Genomic DNA, 18,570 nt, shown 5'->3' with positions numbered 1-18,570 from the left:
TGTAATGCCATATTGTTCACTCATATCTTACTATCAGTCACTGCACACACTATACACACATTGTTTCGTAACACTTCACTCACTACACACACACACACACACACACACACACACACACACACACACACACACACACACACACTACCCTAAAAAACTGAGTCACCATTCCTCCATAATGAGTGAGATGTTGAGCTCAGAAAGAGGAAGAGGTGTTACTATTTTGCCATGCATAGCTTGGGGGTAAATATTTCTAGAAAGGAAAAAAAGAAGGAAAAACATAAAGTGAAGGAGTTATGTGGAATCTTGGATATTTTATAATCGTTATTATTATTATTTATTTGTATAACATTTTTTATCAAACCCCTACTCTGTTTTAGCTAAGTAATCCTTCAGTATACAGGGTGTTACAAAAAGGTACGGCCAAACATTCAGGAAACATTCCTCACACACAAAGAAAGAAAATATGTTATGTGGACGCTTACTTTCCATGTTAGAGCTCATTTTATTACTTCTCTTCAAATCACATTAATCATGGAATGGAAACACACAGCAACAGAACATACCAGCGTGACTTCAAACACTTTGTTACAGGGAATGTTCAAAATGTCCTCCGTTAGCGAGGATACATGCATCCACCCTCCGTCGCATGGAATCCCTGACGCGCTGATGCAGCCCTGGAGAATGGCGTATTGTATCACAGCCGTCCACAATACGAGCACGAAGAGTCTCTACATTTGGTACCGGGGTTGTGTAGACAAGAGCTTTCAAATGCCCCCATAAATGAAAGTCAAGAGGGTTGAGATCAGGACAGCGTGGAGGCCATGGAATTGGTCCGCCTCTACCAACCCATCGGTCACCGAATCTGTTGTTGAGAAGCGTACGAACACTTCGACTGAAATGTTCAGGAGCTCCATCGTGCATGAACTACATGTTGTGCCGTACTTGTAAAGACACATGTTCAAGCAGCACAGGTAGAGTATCCCGTATCAAATCCATTGAGCGTAGGTGGAAGAACATGGGACCCAATCAAGACATCACCAACAATGCCTGCCCAAACGTTCACAGAAAATCTGTGTTGATGACGTGATTGCACAATTGCGTGCGGATTCTCGTCAGCCCACACATGTTGATTGTGAAAATTTACAATTTGATCACGTTGGAATGAAGCCTCATCCGTAAAGAGAACATTTGCACTGAAATGAGGATTGACACATTGTTGGATGAACCATTCGCAGAAGTGTACCCGTGGAGGCCAATCAGCTGCTGATAGTGCCTGCACACGCTGTACTTGGTACGGAAACAACTGGCCCTCCCGTAGCACTCTCCATACAGTGACGTGGTCAACGTTACCTTGTACAGCAGCAACTTCTCTGATGCTGACATTAGGGTTATCGTCAACTGCCCGAAGAATTGCCTCGTCCATTGCATGTGTCCTCGTCGTTCTAGGTCTTCCCCAGTCGCTAGTCATAGGCTGGAATGTTCCGTGCTCCCTAAGAGGCCGATCAATTGCTTCGAACGTCTTCCTGTCGGGACACCTTCGTTCTGGAAATCTGTCTCGATACAAACGTACCGCGCCACGGCTATTGCCCCGTGCTAATCCATCCATCAAATGGACATCTGCCAACTCCGCATTTGTAAACATTGCACTGACTGCAAAACCACGTTCGTGATGAACACTAACTTGTTGATGCTACGTACTGATGTGCTTGATGCTAGTACTGTAGAGCAATGAGTCGCATGTCAACACAAGCACCGAAGTCAACATTATCTTCCTTCAATTGGGCCATCTGGCGGTGAATCGAGGAAGTACAGTACATACTGACGAAACTAAAATGAGCTCTAACATGGAAATTAAGCGTTTCCGCCCACATGTCCACATAACATCTTTTCTTTATTTGTGTGTGAGGAATTTTTCCTGAAAGTTTGGCCGTAGCTTTTTGTAACACCCTGTATAAATTGTATTGCATAACAGGTACTTTTTAGCTGCATTTTTAAATAAGTGTATTTTTGCAATTTCTTTAATCTCTTTTGGTAATTTATTGTACTGTTTTATTTCTTGGTAGAAAATGCTCTTTTGAGTTTTATATTCATTTTTTCTTGGTAAATGTAAGTTGAGTCTATCTCTTGTTGCATGGTCATGGACAGAGCTGTTTGTGCAGTAATTACCAATGTTATTTTTGATGTGTGTTATGAACAGATCTTTGCAATAAGCTCGACCAGTATTTTTGGTTATTATTCTTATGGCTCTTTTCTGGAGTTTGAAATTCCTGTTTTGTGCATTTGTTCCCCAAAAAAGAATGCCGTATCTAAGAACTGAGTGTACATATTAATAATATGTAACTAAAAGACACTGCATGTTACACACTGATGATAGGATTCTAAGGGCATAACGTGCTGATGACATTCTGTTTGCAAGTACCTTTGTGTGTTCACACCACTTCAACTGAAAATCAATGTTCATTCCTAGAAATTTTGCATTTGTTACACAGTCTATAGAGGTGCCATCTACATTTAACTTAATGTTGTCATTTTTCCTCTTCAAACTGAAATTCAAGGCATTAGTTTTCGTTATGTTCAATGTCACTTTATTACTTATTGACCAATCATAAACTTCCTTGAGATTTTCATTTGCTTTCTCAGCTAGGAGTTCTCTTGTTTTCTTAGTGACTATAATATTGCTGTCATCAGCGAAGAGGATTTTTTCGCCATGAGTAACACTACTGGGAAAGTCATTGATGTATATCAGGAACAGTATTGGTCCTAATACGCTACCTTGCAGAACCCCTATATTAATGTATTTTGGTTCTGATAAGTGTTTTACTAAATGCTTAGATCTGTTTGAAGTATATGTTATCTCTGCTCTTTGTACCCTGTCTGTTAGGTATGATCGAAACCAGTCATTAGCTACATCTCTTATTCCTAATGCTTCTAATTTATTTAATAGAATCTTGTTGTCGACTGTATCAAACACCTTAGAAAGATCCAAAAATATGCCTGTGACACACTCATCTTTATCACGGGCATCAAGTACAACTTTTGTGATTTCTACTATAGCTTGCTCCGTATTTTTGCCACTTCGGAAACCAAACTGTGATTCGCTTAAAATATTGTATTTATTCAGGTAATTCATTAATCTGTCTTTCATAATTGCTTCTGTTATTTTTGAGAATGCTGACAGCAGGGAAATGGGGTGGTAATTTTCTATGTCTTCTGCATTATCTTTCTTAAGCAAAGGTACCACTCTTACCTGTTTTAACTGCTTTGGAAATGTCCCTGAAGTGATGGATTCATTTATTATATGTGTTAAGGGACCTTGTATAATCCCTATGCGTTGTGTCAGTACGCACATTGGTATTTCATCTAAGCCAACTGACTTTTTATTTTTTAGTTTTTGAATTGCTTTAATGACTTCATTGTCTGTGGTTGGAAGTAACGTTATTGTATTTAGTGCAACATTATTTACAGGTGTTATATTTGTTTGGGGGAATTTTTGCTGTAACTTCTCTGCAATACTCATTTACATAGTTTGCTAAGTGCTGTGGATCATTTATTACTTTATCCCCCTCCCTTAGCAGTATGTTATTCTCCGTTTGTTTGCTTCTTCCCGTTTCCTTTTCTATGACATCCCAGACTGCTTTGCCTTTATTCTCTGCATTATACATTATATTGTCATTAAATGACTTTTTTGCAGCAGTCAGCACATTCCTATAGATCTTTTTCATGGAACTGAGGTGTTAAAGTGTTTGGGAGGACTTCTTAATACCTGCTGTTATCCATCTGTTTTTGTGAGATGTTGATACAGACATGCATACTTTTGGAAATGCCTTTTCAAAGTTCAACTTAAACAATGTGGAGAATTTAGAGAATTTCATATTTACATTGGTTTCCTTATACACTTTATCCCAGCTTTGTTTTTCTAGTTCTTTTGAAAAACCTTTTATTTTGATTTCTGATATATGTCGTTTGTAGGCTTGTAGTTTAGGGAATGATTCGATGCCTGACTTTACTGTTGTTATTTGACAGAGATAGTCTGATAGTCCGAGATCTTTTACAGCTACATCACAGTTTTCCCTGTCTATATTTGTGGCCACATGGTCAATTACTGATGAAGTCGTTGTGGTAACCCTTGCTGCACTATTGACCGATAGGGACATGCCAAAACTTTGGAAGATTTTTATGATGGTGCTGCTGGTTTCATTATGATGTTAGTGTTGATGTTAATGTCCCCACACAGAATGATGGTGACCTTTGTACTTGAGACTTTATCTAGAACTTCTGTTAACTTATTGAAAAAATGTGTCCACACTACCACTGGGAGATCTATACACACACAAAATGATTAATTTCTTGGTGATATCAAGCCCTGTTAATTCAATGGCTGATATTTCAGAGTGTCTGTCTTCACTTACGGTATTGAGACCATGTCTTGATTTGAACAGTGTTCCTTTTCTGATATAAATGCATGATCCACCACCCATTGAAATAGTTTTGCAGTAAGAGTTTGCCTTTTCATACAATGATAATACTACATGTTGGATTTCTGTGTCTCTACACCAGTGCTCAGTAATACGAGCTACTGTGCAGTTCAAAGATTGGAGCTCAACTTCTAATAGTTATATTTATTTTTTATTGATTGCATGTTTTTATGTATGTGAATGAACTTCCTTCTTACCTGAAACAAGAAGCTAAACTGACACTGTTTGCTGATGATACAAACATCATTATTAATTCAATAAAAGAAACTCCAATAGGAAACGATACAAATAATGTCTTTTGAAAAGTTATCAATTTGTTTTCTGCGAATGGGCTTGATGTGAACTTTGAAAAGACACAGTACATCCGATATTGTGCTGCAAGGGGTACAGTTCCTTCAATAAGTATAACAAATCAACAGAAGTCAGTAGGCAGGGTAGAGCATATTAAGTTTTTCAGTGTACATATAGATGAGAATCTTAATTGGCAAATTCATATTTTGGTTCTCCTAGAGCGACTAGGTTCAGCAACTTTTGCAATCAGAATGATTGGAAAATTTGTTGATTAGAAATTAGTAGGCTAACATACTTTGCATACTTCCACTTTCTGATGTCATAGGGAATAATATTTTGAGGTAACTCAACACTTAGGCAAAAGGTATTCACTGCTCAAAAGAAAGTGGTTAGAATAATGTGTGGTGCTCAGTCGCACATCTTGTAGGCATCTGTTTAAAAGGTTAGCAATTCTTACAACAACCTCACAGTACATTTGCTCAGTAATGAAATTTGTTCTCAACTGCATGGATCAGTTTAAAAACAACAGTGACATTCATGATTCTAATACCAGAAGAAAGAAAGTCTTACACTATCCTCTGCTTAACCTATCTTTGGCACAGAAAGTGGTAAAATATGCTGCTGTAAAACATTTCGACAAATTACCAGATGAAATAAAATGTTTGATAGACAGCAGTAATAGTTTCGAAAATAAATTGAAATCATCTCTCCTTGACAGTTCCTTCTATACCACAGATGAATTCCTGAATAGGAATGAATAAGTCTATAGGTATAATATATCCATTTTGTGCCATTTAAGGGAATGGAGTAGGAAATAAAAATCTTAAGTTAAAAAAAAAACCTAGATTCATGTGCGCGTTTCTTATGCATTTGACACGTTTCACATCATAACTGTTACCGTGAAATTGATCAATGGAACACGTAACTAAGTAATTAACTAACATCTGGAGGCACTTATTTACACAGCCCAATCATTTTGTTTCCTTCTAAGCAATCATATCTGCGAAACAATTTTCGTTCGGAGCAACAAAGCAATATCTTATACCCAAGATGAATATTTTGCAATGCTGCCAGGCACTGCTATAAGAGTCTTTGCACGGCATGGCATTGAAACAACCAGACTTTGACTGTGGACCTGAATAATTTAGTCCCACATAACTTCTGCTTGGGGTCAACGTCCAGCTGTAATGACTACTAGAGGATTGTTAAGAACAGATGTCGGTACAATAAATTCTACATCTACATCTACATCTACATGATTACTCTGCAATTCACATTTAAGTGCTTGGCAGAGGGTTCATCAAACCACAATCATACTATTTCCCTACCATTCCACTCCCGAAAAGCGCGCGGGAAAAACGAACACCTAAACCTTTCTGTTCGAGCTCTGATTTCTCTTATTTTATTTTGATGATCATTCCTACCTATGTAGGTTGGGCTCAACAAAATATTTTTGCATTCGGAAGAGAAAGTTGGTGACTGAAATTTCGTAAATAGATCTCGCCGCGACGAAAAACGTCTTTGCTTTAATGACTTCCATCCCAACTCGCGTATCATATCTGCCACACTCTCTCCCCTATTACGTGATAATACAAAACGAGCTGCCCTTTTTTGCACCCTTTCGATGTCCTCCGTCAATCCCACATGGTAAGGATCCCACAGCGCGCAGCAATATTCTAACAGAGGACGAACGAGTGTAGTGTAAGCTGTCTCTTTAGTGGACTTGTTGCATCTTCTAAGTGTCCTGCCAATGAAACGCAACCTTTGGCTCGCCTTCCCCACAATATTATCTATGTGGTCTTTCCAACTGAAGTTGTTCGTAATTTTTACACCCAGGTACTTAGTTGAATTGACAGCCTTGAGAATTGTACTATTTATCGAGTAATCGAATTCCAACGGATTTCTTTTGGAACTCATGTGGATCACGTCACACTTTTCATTATTTAGCGTCAACTGCCACCTGCCACACCATACAGCAATCTTTTCTAAATCGCTTTGCAACTGATACTGGTCTTCGGATGACCTTACTAGATGGTAAATTACAGCATCATCTGCGAACAACCTAAGAGAACTGCTCAGATTGTCACCCAGGTCATTTATATAGATCAGGAACAGCAGAGGTCCCAGGACGCTTCCCTGGGGAACACCTGATATCACTTCAGTTTTACCCGAAGATTTGCCGTCTATTACTACGAACTGCGACCTTCCTGACATGAAATCACGAATCCAGTCGCACAATTGAGACGATACCCCATAGGCCTGCAGGTTGATTAGAAGTCGCTTGTGAGGAACGGTGTCAAAAGCTTTCCGGAAATCTGGAAATGCGGAATCAACTTGAGATCCCCTGTCGATAGCGGCCATAACTTCGTGCGAATAAAGAGCTAGGCGCGTTGTAAAAGAACGATGTTTTCTGAAACCATGCTGTTTACGTATCAATAGATCGTTCCCTTCGAGGTGATTCATAATGTTTGAATATAGTATATGCTCCAAAACCCTACTGCAAACTGACGTCAATGATATAGGTCTGTAGTTCGATGGATTACTCCTACTACCCTTCTTAAACACTGGTGCGACCTGCGCGGTTTTCCAATCTGTAGGTACAGATCTATCGGTGAGCGAGCGGTTGTATATGATTGCTAAGTAGGGAGATATTGTGTCAGCGTAATCTGAAAGGAACCTAATCGGTATACAATCTGGACCTGAAGACTTGCCCGTATCAAGCGATTTGAGTTGCTTCGCAACCCCTAAGGTATCTACTTCTAAAAAACTCATGCTAGCAGCTGTTCGTGTTTCAAATTCTGGAATATTCCATTCGTCTTCCCTGGTGAAGGAATTTCGGAAAACTGAGTTCAATAACTCCGCTTTAGCGGCACAGTCGTCGGTAACAGTACCATCGGCACTGCGCAGCGAAGGTATTGACTGCGTCTTGCCGCTTGTGTACTTTACATACGACCAAAATTTCTTCGGATTTTCTACCAAATTTCGAGACAATGTTTCGTTGTGGAACCTATTAAAGGCATCTCGCATTGAAGTCCGTGCCAAATTTCGCGCGTCTGTAAATTTTAGCCAATCTTCTGGATTTCGCTTTCTTCTGAACTTCGCATGCCTTCTCCGTTGCCTCTGCAACAGGGTTCGGACCTGTTTTGTGTACCATGGGGGATCAGTTCCAACTCTTACCAATTAATGAGGTATGAATCTCTCAATTGCTGTTGCTACTATATCTTTGAATTTGAGCCATATCTCGTCTACATTTGCATAGTCAGTTCGGAAGGAATGGAGATTGTCTCTTAGGAAGGCTTCTAGTGACACTTTATCCGCTTTTTTAAATAAAGTTATTTCGCGTTTGTTTCTGGCGGATTTGGAAGAAACGGTATTGAGCCTAGCTACAACGACCTTGTGATCACTAATCCCTGTATCAGTCATGATGCTCTCTATTAGCTCCGGATTGTTTGTGGCTAAGAGGTCAAGTATGTTTTCGCAACCATTTACAATTCGCGTGGGTTCGTGGACTAACTGCTCGAAATAATTTTCGGAGAAAGCCTTTAGGACAATCTTGGAAGATGTTTTCTGCCTACCACCGGTTTTGAACAAGTATTTTTGTCAACATATCGAGGGAAGGTTGAAGTCCCCACCAATTATAACCGTATGAGTGGGGTATTTATTTGTTACGAGACTCAAATTTTCTCTGAACTGTTCAGCAACTATATCATCGGAATCTGGGGGTCGGTAGAAGGAGCCAATTATTAACTTAGTTTGGCTGTTAAGTATAACCTCCACCCATACTAATTCGCACGGAGTATCTACTTCGACTTCACTACAAGATAAACCACTACTGACAGACACAAACACTCCACCACCAATTCTGCCTAATCTATCTTTCCTGAACATCGTCTGAGACTTCGTAAAAATTTCTGCAGAACTTATTTCAGGCTTTAGCCAGCTTTCTGTACCTATAACGATTTCAGCTTCTGTGCTTTCTATTAGCGCTTGAAGCTCAGGGACTTTCCCAGCACAACTACAACAATTTACAACTACAATTCCGACTGTTCCTTGATCCAAGCACGTCCTGTATTTGCCACGCACCCTTTGAGATTGCAGCCCACCCCGTACTTTCCCGAGGCCTTCTAACCTAAAAAACCGCCCAGTCCACGCCACACAGCCTCCGCTACCCGTGTAGCCGCTAGCTGAGTGTAGTTAACTCCTGACCTATTCAGCGGAACCCGAAACCCCACCACCCTATGGCGCAAGTCAAGGGATCTGCAGCCAACACGGTCGCAAAACCGTCTGAGCCTCTGATTCAGACCCTCCACCCGGCTCTGCACCAAAGGTCCGCAGTCGGTTCTGTCAACGATGTTTCAGATGGTGAGCTCCGCCTTCATCTCGTAAGCAAGACCGGCAGCCTTCACCAAATCAGATAGCCGCTGGAATCCAGAGAGAATTTCCTCAGATCCAAAGCGACACACGTCATTAGTGCCGACATGTGCCACCACCTGCAGCTGACTGCACCCTGTGCTCTTCATGGCATCCGGAAGGACCCTTTCCACATTAAGAATGACTCCACCCGGAATGCACACGGAGTGCACACTGGATTTCTTCCCCTCCTTAGCCGCCATATTCCTAAGGGGCCCCATTACGCGCCTAACATTGGAGCTCCCAACTACCAATAAGTCCACCCTCTGCGATTGCCCAGACCTTGAAGGCTGAGAATCATCTTCTGAAACAGGGCAGGCAACTGCATCTGGCTCAGCCAGAGTTATATTCGGTGGCTGACATGTGAGCATGCCAGGAAAAAAGCAGTATCTGCCGTCAGAGGGACACGAGCATCAGCTCTTTCGTTACTTTTTTTAAGAATGTTCCCTGAACGTGACAGTCATCTTGACTCTATAAAGGATGTTCAGTGTAACTAAAGACATTGAAATATCTCGATAACAACAAATTGGATCTAAAAAATTTATAGTTAAAATTCGTTAGTGTCGAAAAGGTCATCCAATGATATCAAACTCAACCCCCTACTGCACCTCGTGTGTGGTGGCGGGGGGAGGGGTGGCAGCTTTGAAATCTTAAATAGGAACCCTCATTTTTTATTACAGATTCGAATTCTGCGGATAAAGATACGTAAGTTTTGTCTGAAACATTTTTTTTCGTTTCGCGACAGATGAGGCTATAGTCGGAAGAATCAGAATGGGTAGAAAGTAGTATGTTTCAAAACGCTATCCAATGACACTTTATTAACCCCACGCCTCCACGCTGCGAGGGTAGGACAGACAATTATTTCATAACTTTTATTGAGAAACCCTATTCTCAACGTTGTATTCCGCCTAAAAAAGAAAAGCGAACTGCTCGCCTCGCCATTGTTGCCGTGTAGCGAACTAGAACTTATCATAATAGGCAGTGCAGCCCCATTAAAAATTATGAAATAACTGCCTGCCCTTCCCTCGCACCGTGAAGGTCGGGGGTTAATTCAAATGTCATTGAACAGCATTTTGAAAGATGTGATTTTCTACCCATATTGATTTTTCTGATTATAGCGCCATCTGTTATGTAACGAAAAGAAGTTTAGACAAAACTTATGTATTTTTTCCGTAAATCGGAAACTGCAATAAAAAATAGGGGTTCCCCCATTTAAGATTTCAAAGTTACCCCCTGTCCCCCGCTCACACACACGGGATGGGCTGGGTGGTTGAGTTTGGTATCACTGGATGTCCCCCTCCGAGACGAACAAATTTTAACTGTGAATTTTTTGGATCCAGTTTGTTGTTTTCGAGATATTTCAATGTCTTCAGTTAAATTGAACACCCTGTTACGCGTTTCGCTGTTGTCGCATCCGTCATTCTCGGAGTCATGCAATTCTGCTGAGAGCTGGGTATATTGACTCCCATTCTCATTTTTATCTTTATATCTTTAAGCTGCCTAGAAGAGTGTATACTTTTTCCGTTTATATAGTCTACTGAGGTCTCAGTCTGAAGTTCGACTTTGTTGGTTTCATTATGGTGCTTACATATTTCAGTTCCGGTAATACTTTAGTTTTGTTTAATGTTTTATTGTTAGTCTGTCATCTGTGTTCTGTACGGACTGCAGTCTTCGACTGCAGCAGATCTTCGCTTAACAGTGGCTTTTCTAATTATGTTGATCTGTGTACTATGTTATTGTCTTTCGACGATACTTGCAAAGGGACGTGGCTCGTGAACACCCGAATTTTAAATGTTCCACAGAGTCGCATATCGCGCACGTCTTAAACCCGAAATCATAATTTACAACAGGGCGTGCTTTTTCAAAATGAAAGATCACAAAAAAAGGTTCAAATGGCTCTGAGCACTATGGGACTTAACATCTGAGGTCATCAGTCCCCTAGAACTTAGAATTACTTAAACCTAGCTAACCTAAGGACATTACACACATGCATGCCCGAAGCAGGATTCGAACCTGCGACGTAGCAGTTGCGCGGTTCCTGACTGAAGCGCCTATAACCGCTCGGCCACACTGGCCGGCGAAAGATCACATCTGTAACACTGTTATCCGTATGAAAATGTTAGTTTCATTGCCATTTTTCTCCGGATATTTGCAACGTTCTACAATACAGGCCAAACTAATGCTTTATTTGGTCAGATTCCACTTCAAAAGGCAATCAAAAAGAAGAGCCGTTCTTAGTCCTAACCCTGCAAGTCCGATCGCTTCTTTGGTAAATTCTCATTCAGAACTATAAAAATTTTGCATAGCCTTCAGTTGTCACCACAGTTATAATCAAAATGCCCCCATTTTTCAACCTGACGTAGACGGCGTTCGCGATAACATCGTATAGATATCTGATGACCTCATTTTCGCCGGTACGTTAAACTGGAATGTATCTAACATCGTGTAGTAGGCCTCTAACCTTTTTCTTTGTAACCGTTTCTTATTCAAACATGCAGTCTTAGCCAAAAATCAATTTGAGACGATACTGTCCGAAAGCAAATCCAGTTTTGAGTGCAGATTTTCTTATCTGGGCTTCCTTGCACTACTTCTGCTTCTGTACTTAACAAAGTCTACCAAACTGCGGACATCGGCAAAACCAGGCGCTGAGCAGGCACTATGAATGAGTCCACACTTGGCCGCGGCCACTTCGGAACTGAACTGTAGATATCACCAGCGAACCTTGTTCTATTCAATTCCTATACGGCGTGACTGTTAATGACAGCGCATTTCAGGAAAACTATTCTGTAGGCTCCGTATAGATTTAGAATACTGCCAAGACCATTTTCACCTAGCATTTCAAGTAATATTTCCTCTCTAGCGTGTGCGCAGCTCGTGATCTAGTAGCTAGCGTTGCTGCCTCTGGATCCGGGTGTCCCGCGTTCGATTCCCGGCCGGGTTGGGGATTTTCTCTGCCCGGTGTCTGCGTGTTTGTGGTGTCCTCCTCATCATCATCATTCGTGAGAGTGGACTGTGTAAAAATTGGAACTTTGTACGGGTGCCAATGACCGCGCTGTTGAGCTTCCCACAAAGCAAACATCATCATCCTCTCTGGCGTTTCGCAAAAAGAGATTGAAAATTGATCTGCATTTTATTTGCGTTAAGTCCTATAAGGGACGTTAAATCTGGGCGTAATATCCACAACGCAATTTTTGTTCCGTTAAGTGTAGTTGCAATGAAATTAGTATGGTCCTTGCCAAAGTTTTTTGATATTGCCTGAGAATATGTGGATGACTTATACAGGCCTTTCAATGTGGCCGTCATACCTTAGCACAATAATTCTGGTGCTACGTAAAATCACTAAGGCTTCTGTTCAGTGATTTGTTGACCAATCCGCTATGGCAATAGAAGGCAGCAAAAAGAACGCATAAGTTTTAAACTTAGCATTTAATATACCATTCACGCAGGAAGATCATACAAATATACTACCGTCATTCGACCGTCGCACAGATTCTCGCATAGTGTGTAAGGTGCAATATTTGTGGTTTACTTATTCTAGGATTGAAGACAACTGTGTAAGTTGAAATGATATGTTTAATGTCGCAATATTTGCACAAAATACACGCTTTTACACAGTTTTCAGTGTGACAACAAAAAACAGTTGTCAGGATAATGCATCTCGTCAATATCAAAAAGTGAAGTAATCCTGAACACAACAACATTAAATATTAACACTCAGAAGGTTAAATTATCATAAACACGACAGTATTAAAGTTTAACTAGAAGCTTCTTTACAAAATTGTTCCTGCACTTACGTTATGATGTCGGTCAATACTATGAAAATCGTCCGATTCCGGTTCAAAGATCGGTACTATTTTTAGGATGACAGTCAAGTCTTCGGTGGATGGTTAGTTATGTGACAAATTGAGCAAAAGATTACCCAAGGTCGCTCGAGTTTACAGTGGATGCAAGCTGATGAACCGACAAGTTTACGCCTCTGCACGCGGTATTTACCTTAAGCTGCAATGAGCTGTCGTCTGCTAGGCCACTCTCTTCCGTTGAAATTCCAAACAAAAGTAATTACACCTTTGCTGAATTTTCCAGCAGAAACTTTCCCTATGTTTCTTGTTATGTAAGAGAACATGAACTCATCCCTAGTCTTAGAATGTTGTGATATACACGCGTATGGTTGGAGCAGTGTGCATATTATAATGCCCTCTCAGTTCTCGCAAGAACAATTAACTAACTGGCTGGTTCGTTTCTCCACAGTTGGAGCTAAACGATGCTACAGCTAATTTCTAGCTGGATATCAGGTGCTGTGAACGCAGTGTTCACACAAATTACTCCTCTGTGTCGTACAGAGAGTTATGCGCTCCGTTCTGGACTTGACGCCAGAGAAGCGAAGAGTCCACGAAAATTTCCGTCTTGTCTTACTCATAGTCAAACTGTCTCCCTATCTGGGTTCTTTCGTTCTTCACTTCACGGCTTTTTTCGACCAATAGGAGCGTTCCTCTTATTTTGTGGAAATTTTATGTTGTGCTCAAATATGCATTATAGGAACTGTGCTTTAATTACCGTCGATTGAATGTCATATCTTTTTGCATTAAATAATGCTAGGCAAATTTGCTCATTACCGCCGAATTAAGTTAGGTGGCATATTCACCTTCCCATTGCAATGTATAAAGCTCTCATGTAAGGTACGAATCTGACCTTAATTTATTCTTCCACCTTACACGTGGACGTAGTAATATCCGTCCCTGGCGCAGAGAAGCAACTGAAAGGTTTAAAAAAAAGTTAAAAACACGTAAATCCCCATGTCCGGATTGAATCCCAATTCGTTTTACAGAGAGTATTTCACGGGACTGGCCCCTTACTTAGCTTTTATTTATCGCAAATCTCACACCCAGTGCAAAGTCCCAAGCGACTGTAAAAAGCGCAAGTGACGCATGTATTTAAATAGGCCAAAAGAACAGAATCGCAAAATTACAGATCGATATCCTTAAGATCGGTTTACTGCAGACTTGTAGAAGATAGTCTGAGTCCATACATAATCAATTCCGTCGGGGTGTAAAAACTTATGTCCACAAATCAGCATGGATTTAGAAAGCTTCACTCGTGCGCACTCCGCTTGCTCTTTTCTCACACAAAATCCTGTCAAGGAACACGGCATCAACCTGAGCGCCCCTGTGTACGGCTCTGTGGATCTCATGGAAGAACAGAGCGAGCAGAGTTCGCAGGATCTCTTGTTTGCGGAATCTATGTTGATTTTTATAGAGATGTTCGTTTTCCAAAAACATCATAATTCTTGAGCATAAAACTTGTGGCATAATTCTACAACAGATTGACATCAACGATATAGGTCTATAGTTGTGTGGATATGTCTTACGGCTTTTCTTAAAAACGGGAATGACCTGCGCTTTTTTCCAGTCGTTAGGTACCTTTCGTTGCTCAAGTGATCTACGATAAATTACTGCTAGAAGGGAAGCAAGTTCTTTGGCATAATCTCCATAGAATCTTATAGGTACCTCATCTGGTCCTGACGCCTTTCCACTAGTAAGCGATTGTAGCGGCTTTTCAGTTCCGCGATCTATCTCAATATGTGCCATTTCGGCGTTCGTACGACGTTTGAAAGGTCGGACAGTGTTACGATCTTCCGCGGTGAAACAACTTCGGAAGACCAAATTCAGTATTTTGGCCTTCTCTCTGTTACCTTCTGTTTCGGTGCCGGTATGGTCGCTGAGAGACTGAATAGATGATTTGACCCACTTAATTATTTTACATACGATCAAAATTTTGTTTACGTAGCGCTTTTCTAACACGGCTGCTAAACCACGGTGGATCTTTCCCATCCCTTAAAACCTTACTCGGAACATACTTGTCTAGTGAATATTGAACGGTACCTTTGAATTTTTTCCATTTGTTCTCCACATCTTCGTCCTCATCATCGAACATTTGATGCTGACTGCTGAGATATTCTGAAATTTGTATCCTATCAGCCTTGCTGAGCAAATATATGTTCCTACCTTTCTTAACATTCCTTGTAGGACTCGTCGTCATAGATGGTGTCACAGCCTTATGATCACTGATACCTTCCTCTATGTTAACTGATTCGGTAAGTTCAGGTCTGTTTCTTGCCACGAGGTCTAACGCGTTACCTTCACGAGTTGGTTCCCTAACTATCTGCTCAAGGTAATTTTCGGACAAGACATCCAGAAAAATGTCACACGAATCCCTGTCTCTGTCACCAGTTTTGATGGCATAACACTCCCAACCTACACCTGGCAAATTGAAGTCATCCCCTATTACAACGGCATGATCAGGAAAATTACTAACGATATTCTGCAAGTTCTGTCTGAAGCGCTCTACAACTACAGATCCTGATCCAGGTGGTCTATAAAAGCATCAGATCACCATTTTTGACCGTTCTTTGATACTCAGTTTCACCCAGATTATTTCACATTCGGAATCCGTGATAACCTCGCTAGATTTTGTCGAATGTTTTACTGCAATAAACACGCCGCCACCATTGGCGACTAACCTGTCCTTACGATAAACACCCGGTCTGAACTTAGGATTTCGTTGTCATTGACGTCTGGTCTTAACCGGCTATCTGTTCCCATTACTATCTGTGCATTATAACCTTCAGTAAGCGATACTAATTCTGGCACCTTTCCTCGGATGCTCCTGCAGTTTACTAAAATAATATTCATCTTTTTTATCTCTGATCTGCGAGGACTAAGATTCTCTGAGGTCACTGTGTCTGATTTAACAGGCAAATCGTCTTTGATCTCAAGGGAGGGGTTCTCTAACCTAAAAAAGCCCCATGTGCACGCCACGCGTACTCCTCTACCCTAGTGGCCGCTTCCTGCGTATAGTGCACGTCTGTCCTATTAAGGGGATCCCTACAATTCTGCACCCGATTGTGGAGGTCGAGAAATTCGCATCCAGTACCGCCGCAGAGTCGTCTGAGCTTCTGGTTGAGACCGTCGACTCTACTCCAAACCAGAGGACCGCGATTGATCCTGGGTACGATGCTACAATAGACAACTTAGCCTGCACCCCGCGTGCGTTGCCATTTGCCTTCACCAAATCAGCCAACCGCCGAAAGGAGCCGAGGATGGCCTCAGAACCTAAGCGGAAGGCGTCATTCGTGCTGACATGTGCCACTACGTGCAGCCGGTTGCATCCAGCGCGCTCGATAGCGATATGTTTATGTTATACTACTCCTCTGATCTGGAAAAAAAATTTCGCTCCCTCTGCTTCCATCGCTCCAATCGTGCCGTGAAAATATGCTTCACAAGCTTCATTATGTTCTTCCTTGGGACTGCCCTTACTTCTACAAAATTTAGAGAGAATAGCAACATCAATAACTTTGCAACTTCGCTGTCACTTTGCCACTGTTACTACTCCTTTTCTACGTCTATATCTACATGATTCCTGTGCAATTCTCAATGAAGTGCCTAGCAGAGGGTTCATCGAACCATCTACCGTTCCACTCTCGAACGGCGTGCGGGAAAAACGAACACTTAAATCTTTGTGTACGAGCTCTGATTTCTCACATTTTATCATGATGATCATTTTCCCCTATATAGGTGGGCGCCAACAGAATATTTTCGCAATCAAAGGAGAAAGTTGGTGATTGAAATTTCAAGAGAAGATCCTGCGGCCGGCCGGAGTGGCCGTGCGGTTCTAGGCGCTACAGTCTGGAGCCGAGCGACCGCTACGGTCGCAGGTTCGAATCCTGCCTCGGGCATCGATGTGTGCGATGTCCTTAGGTTAGTTAGGTTTAATTAGTTCTCAGTTCTGGGCGACTGATGACCTCAGAAGTTAATTCGCATAGTGCTCAGAGCCATTTGAACCATTTCTGAAGATCCTGCCGCAACGAAAAACGCCTTTGTTTTAATGATTGCCTCCCCCAATTCATGTATCAAACTCGCGACATTCTCTCTCCTATTTCGAGATAATACAGAACGAGCTGCCTTTTTTTGAACTTTTTCGATGTCATCCGTCAGTCCCCTCTGATGCGGATCCCTCACCACACAGCAATACTCAAGAAGAGGGCTAACAGGCGTGTAAGCAGTCTCTTGTAGACCTGTTGCACTTTCTAAACATCCTGCTAATAAATCGCAGTCTTTGGTTTGCTTTGCCCACAACATTACCTATGTGATCGTTCCAGTTTAAGTTATTCGTAATTGTAATCCCTAAGCATTTAGTTGAATTTACAGCTTTTAGATTTGTATCTATCGTGTACTCGTAATTTAACGGATTCCTTTTAGTACTCATGTGGGTTCTTCACACTTCTCATGATGTAGAGTCAATTGCCTCTTTTCGAACCATACAGATATCTTGTCTACATTGTTCTGATTTTGATCATCTGATGACTTGACAAGACGGCAAATGACAGCATTATCTGCAAACAATCTAAGTGGGCTACTAAGATTGTCTACTAAATCATTACAGAGGGCCTACAACACTTCCTTGAGGAACGCCAGATATTATTTCTATTTTACTCGATGATCAATTACTAAGAATTATTAAGAATTACTAAGAACTGTCAATTACTAAGAATTGTGACCTTTCTGACAGGAACTCATAAATTGAGTCACACAACTGAGACGATACTCCATAGGGGCATAATATGGTTAGAAGTCGCTTATGAGGAACGGTGTCAAAAGTCTTCTGGGAATTAAAAAATATGTAATCATTTTGACATCCCTTTTAATGGCACTCATTACTTCGTGAGAAAAAAAAGTTAGTTGTGTTTCGCAAGAACGATATTTTCTGCATACGTGTTGGCTGTTCGTCAATAAATCGTATTCTTCGAGGTTAATTCATAACATTCGAGCACAGTGTTTGTTCCAAAATCCTACTGCAAACAGACGTTAGCCATATGGGTGTGTAATCCAGCGATTACCTTTCTTGAGTACTGCTGTGACTTGTTAAACTTTCCAGTCTTTAGGTACGGATCTTTCGAAGAGCGTGCGGTTGCATATGATTCCTAAGTATGGAGTTAGTGTATCAGCATCCTCTGAAAGTAACCTAACTGGTATACAATCAGGACCGGAGGCCATGTCTTTATTAAGGGATTTAAGTTGCTACGCTACACCGAGGATATGTACTTCTAAGTTACTCATATTGGCAGCTGTTCTAGATCCGAATTCTGAGATTTATAACCTCTCTGTTGTGACTATCCACCTCAAACAATAGGTAATTCTCTACAATTTCCATTATCTGTCACAGCTTTTTCAACTGCATGGTTCATTTTTGCTGTGCAATATCTTCAGCATAAGATCCCACCAATTCATTACAGAATCCAACACCTTTCCAATGCAACGCAAACCATACAATAGCCTTACATTTCTGTCATATAAATTATTTTCACTATTAAGACTACGAAGACTAATATTAGAGTTGG

Source organism: Schistocerca piceifrons, chromosome X, assembly GCF_021461385.2.
Source record: "Schistocerca piceifrons isolate TAMUIC-IGC-003096 chromosome X, iqSchPice1.1, whole genome shotgun sequence".
NCBI classification, from domain to species: Eukaryota; Metazoa; Arthropoda; class Insecta; order Orthoptera; family Acrididae; genus Schistocerca; species Schistocerca piceifrons.
Note: the sequence above shows the minus strand (reverse complement) of the source record.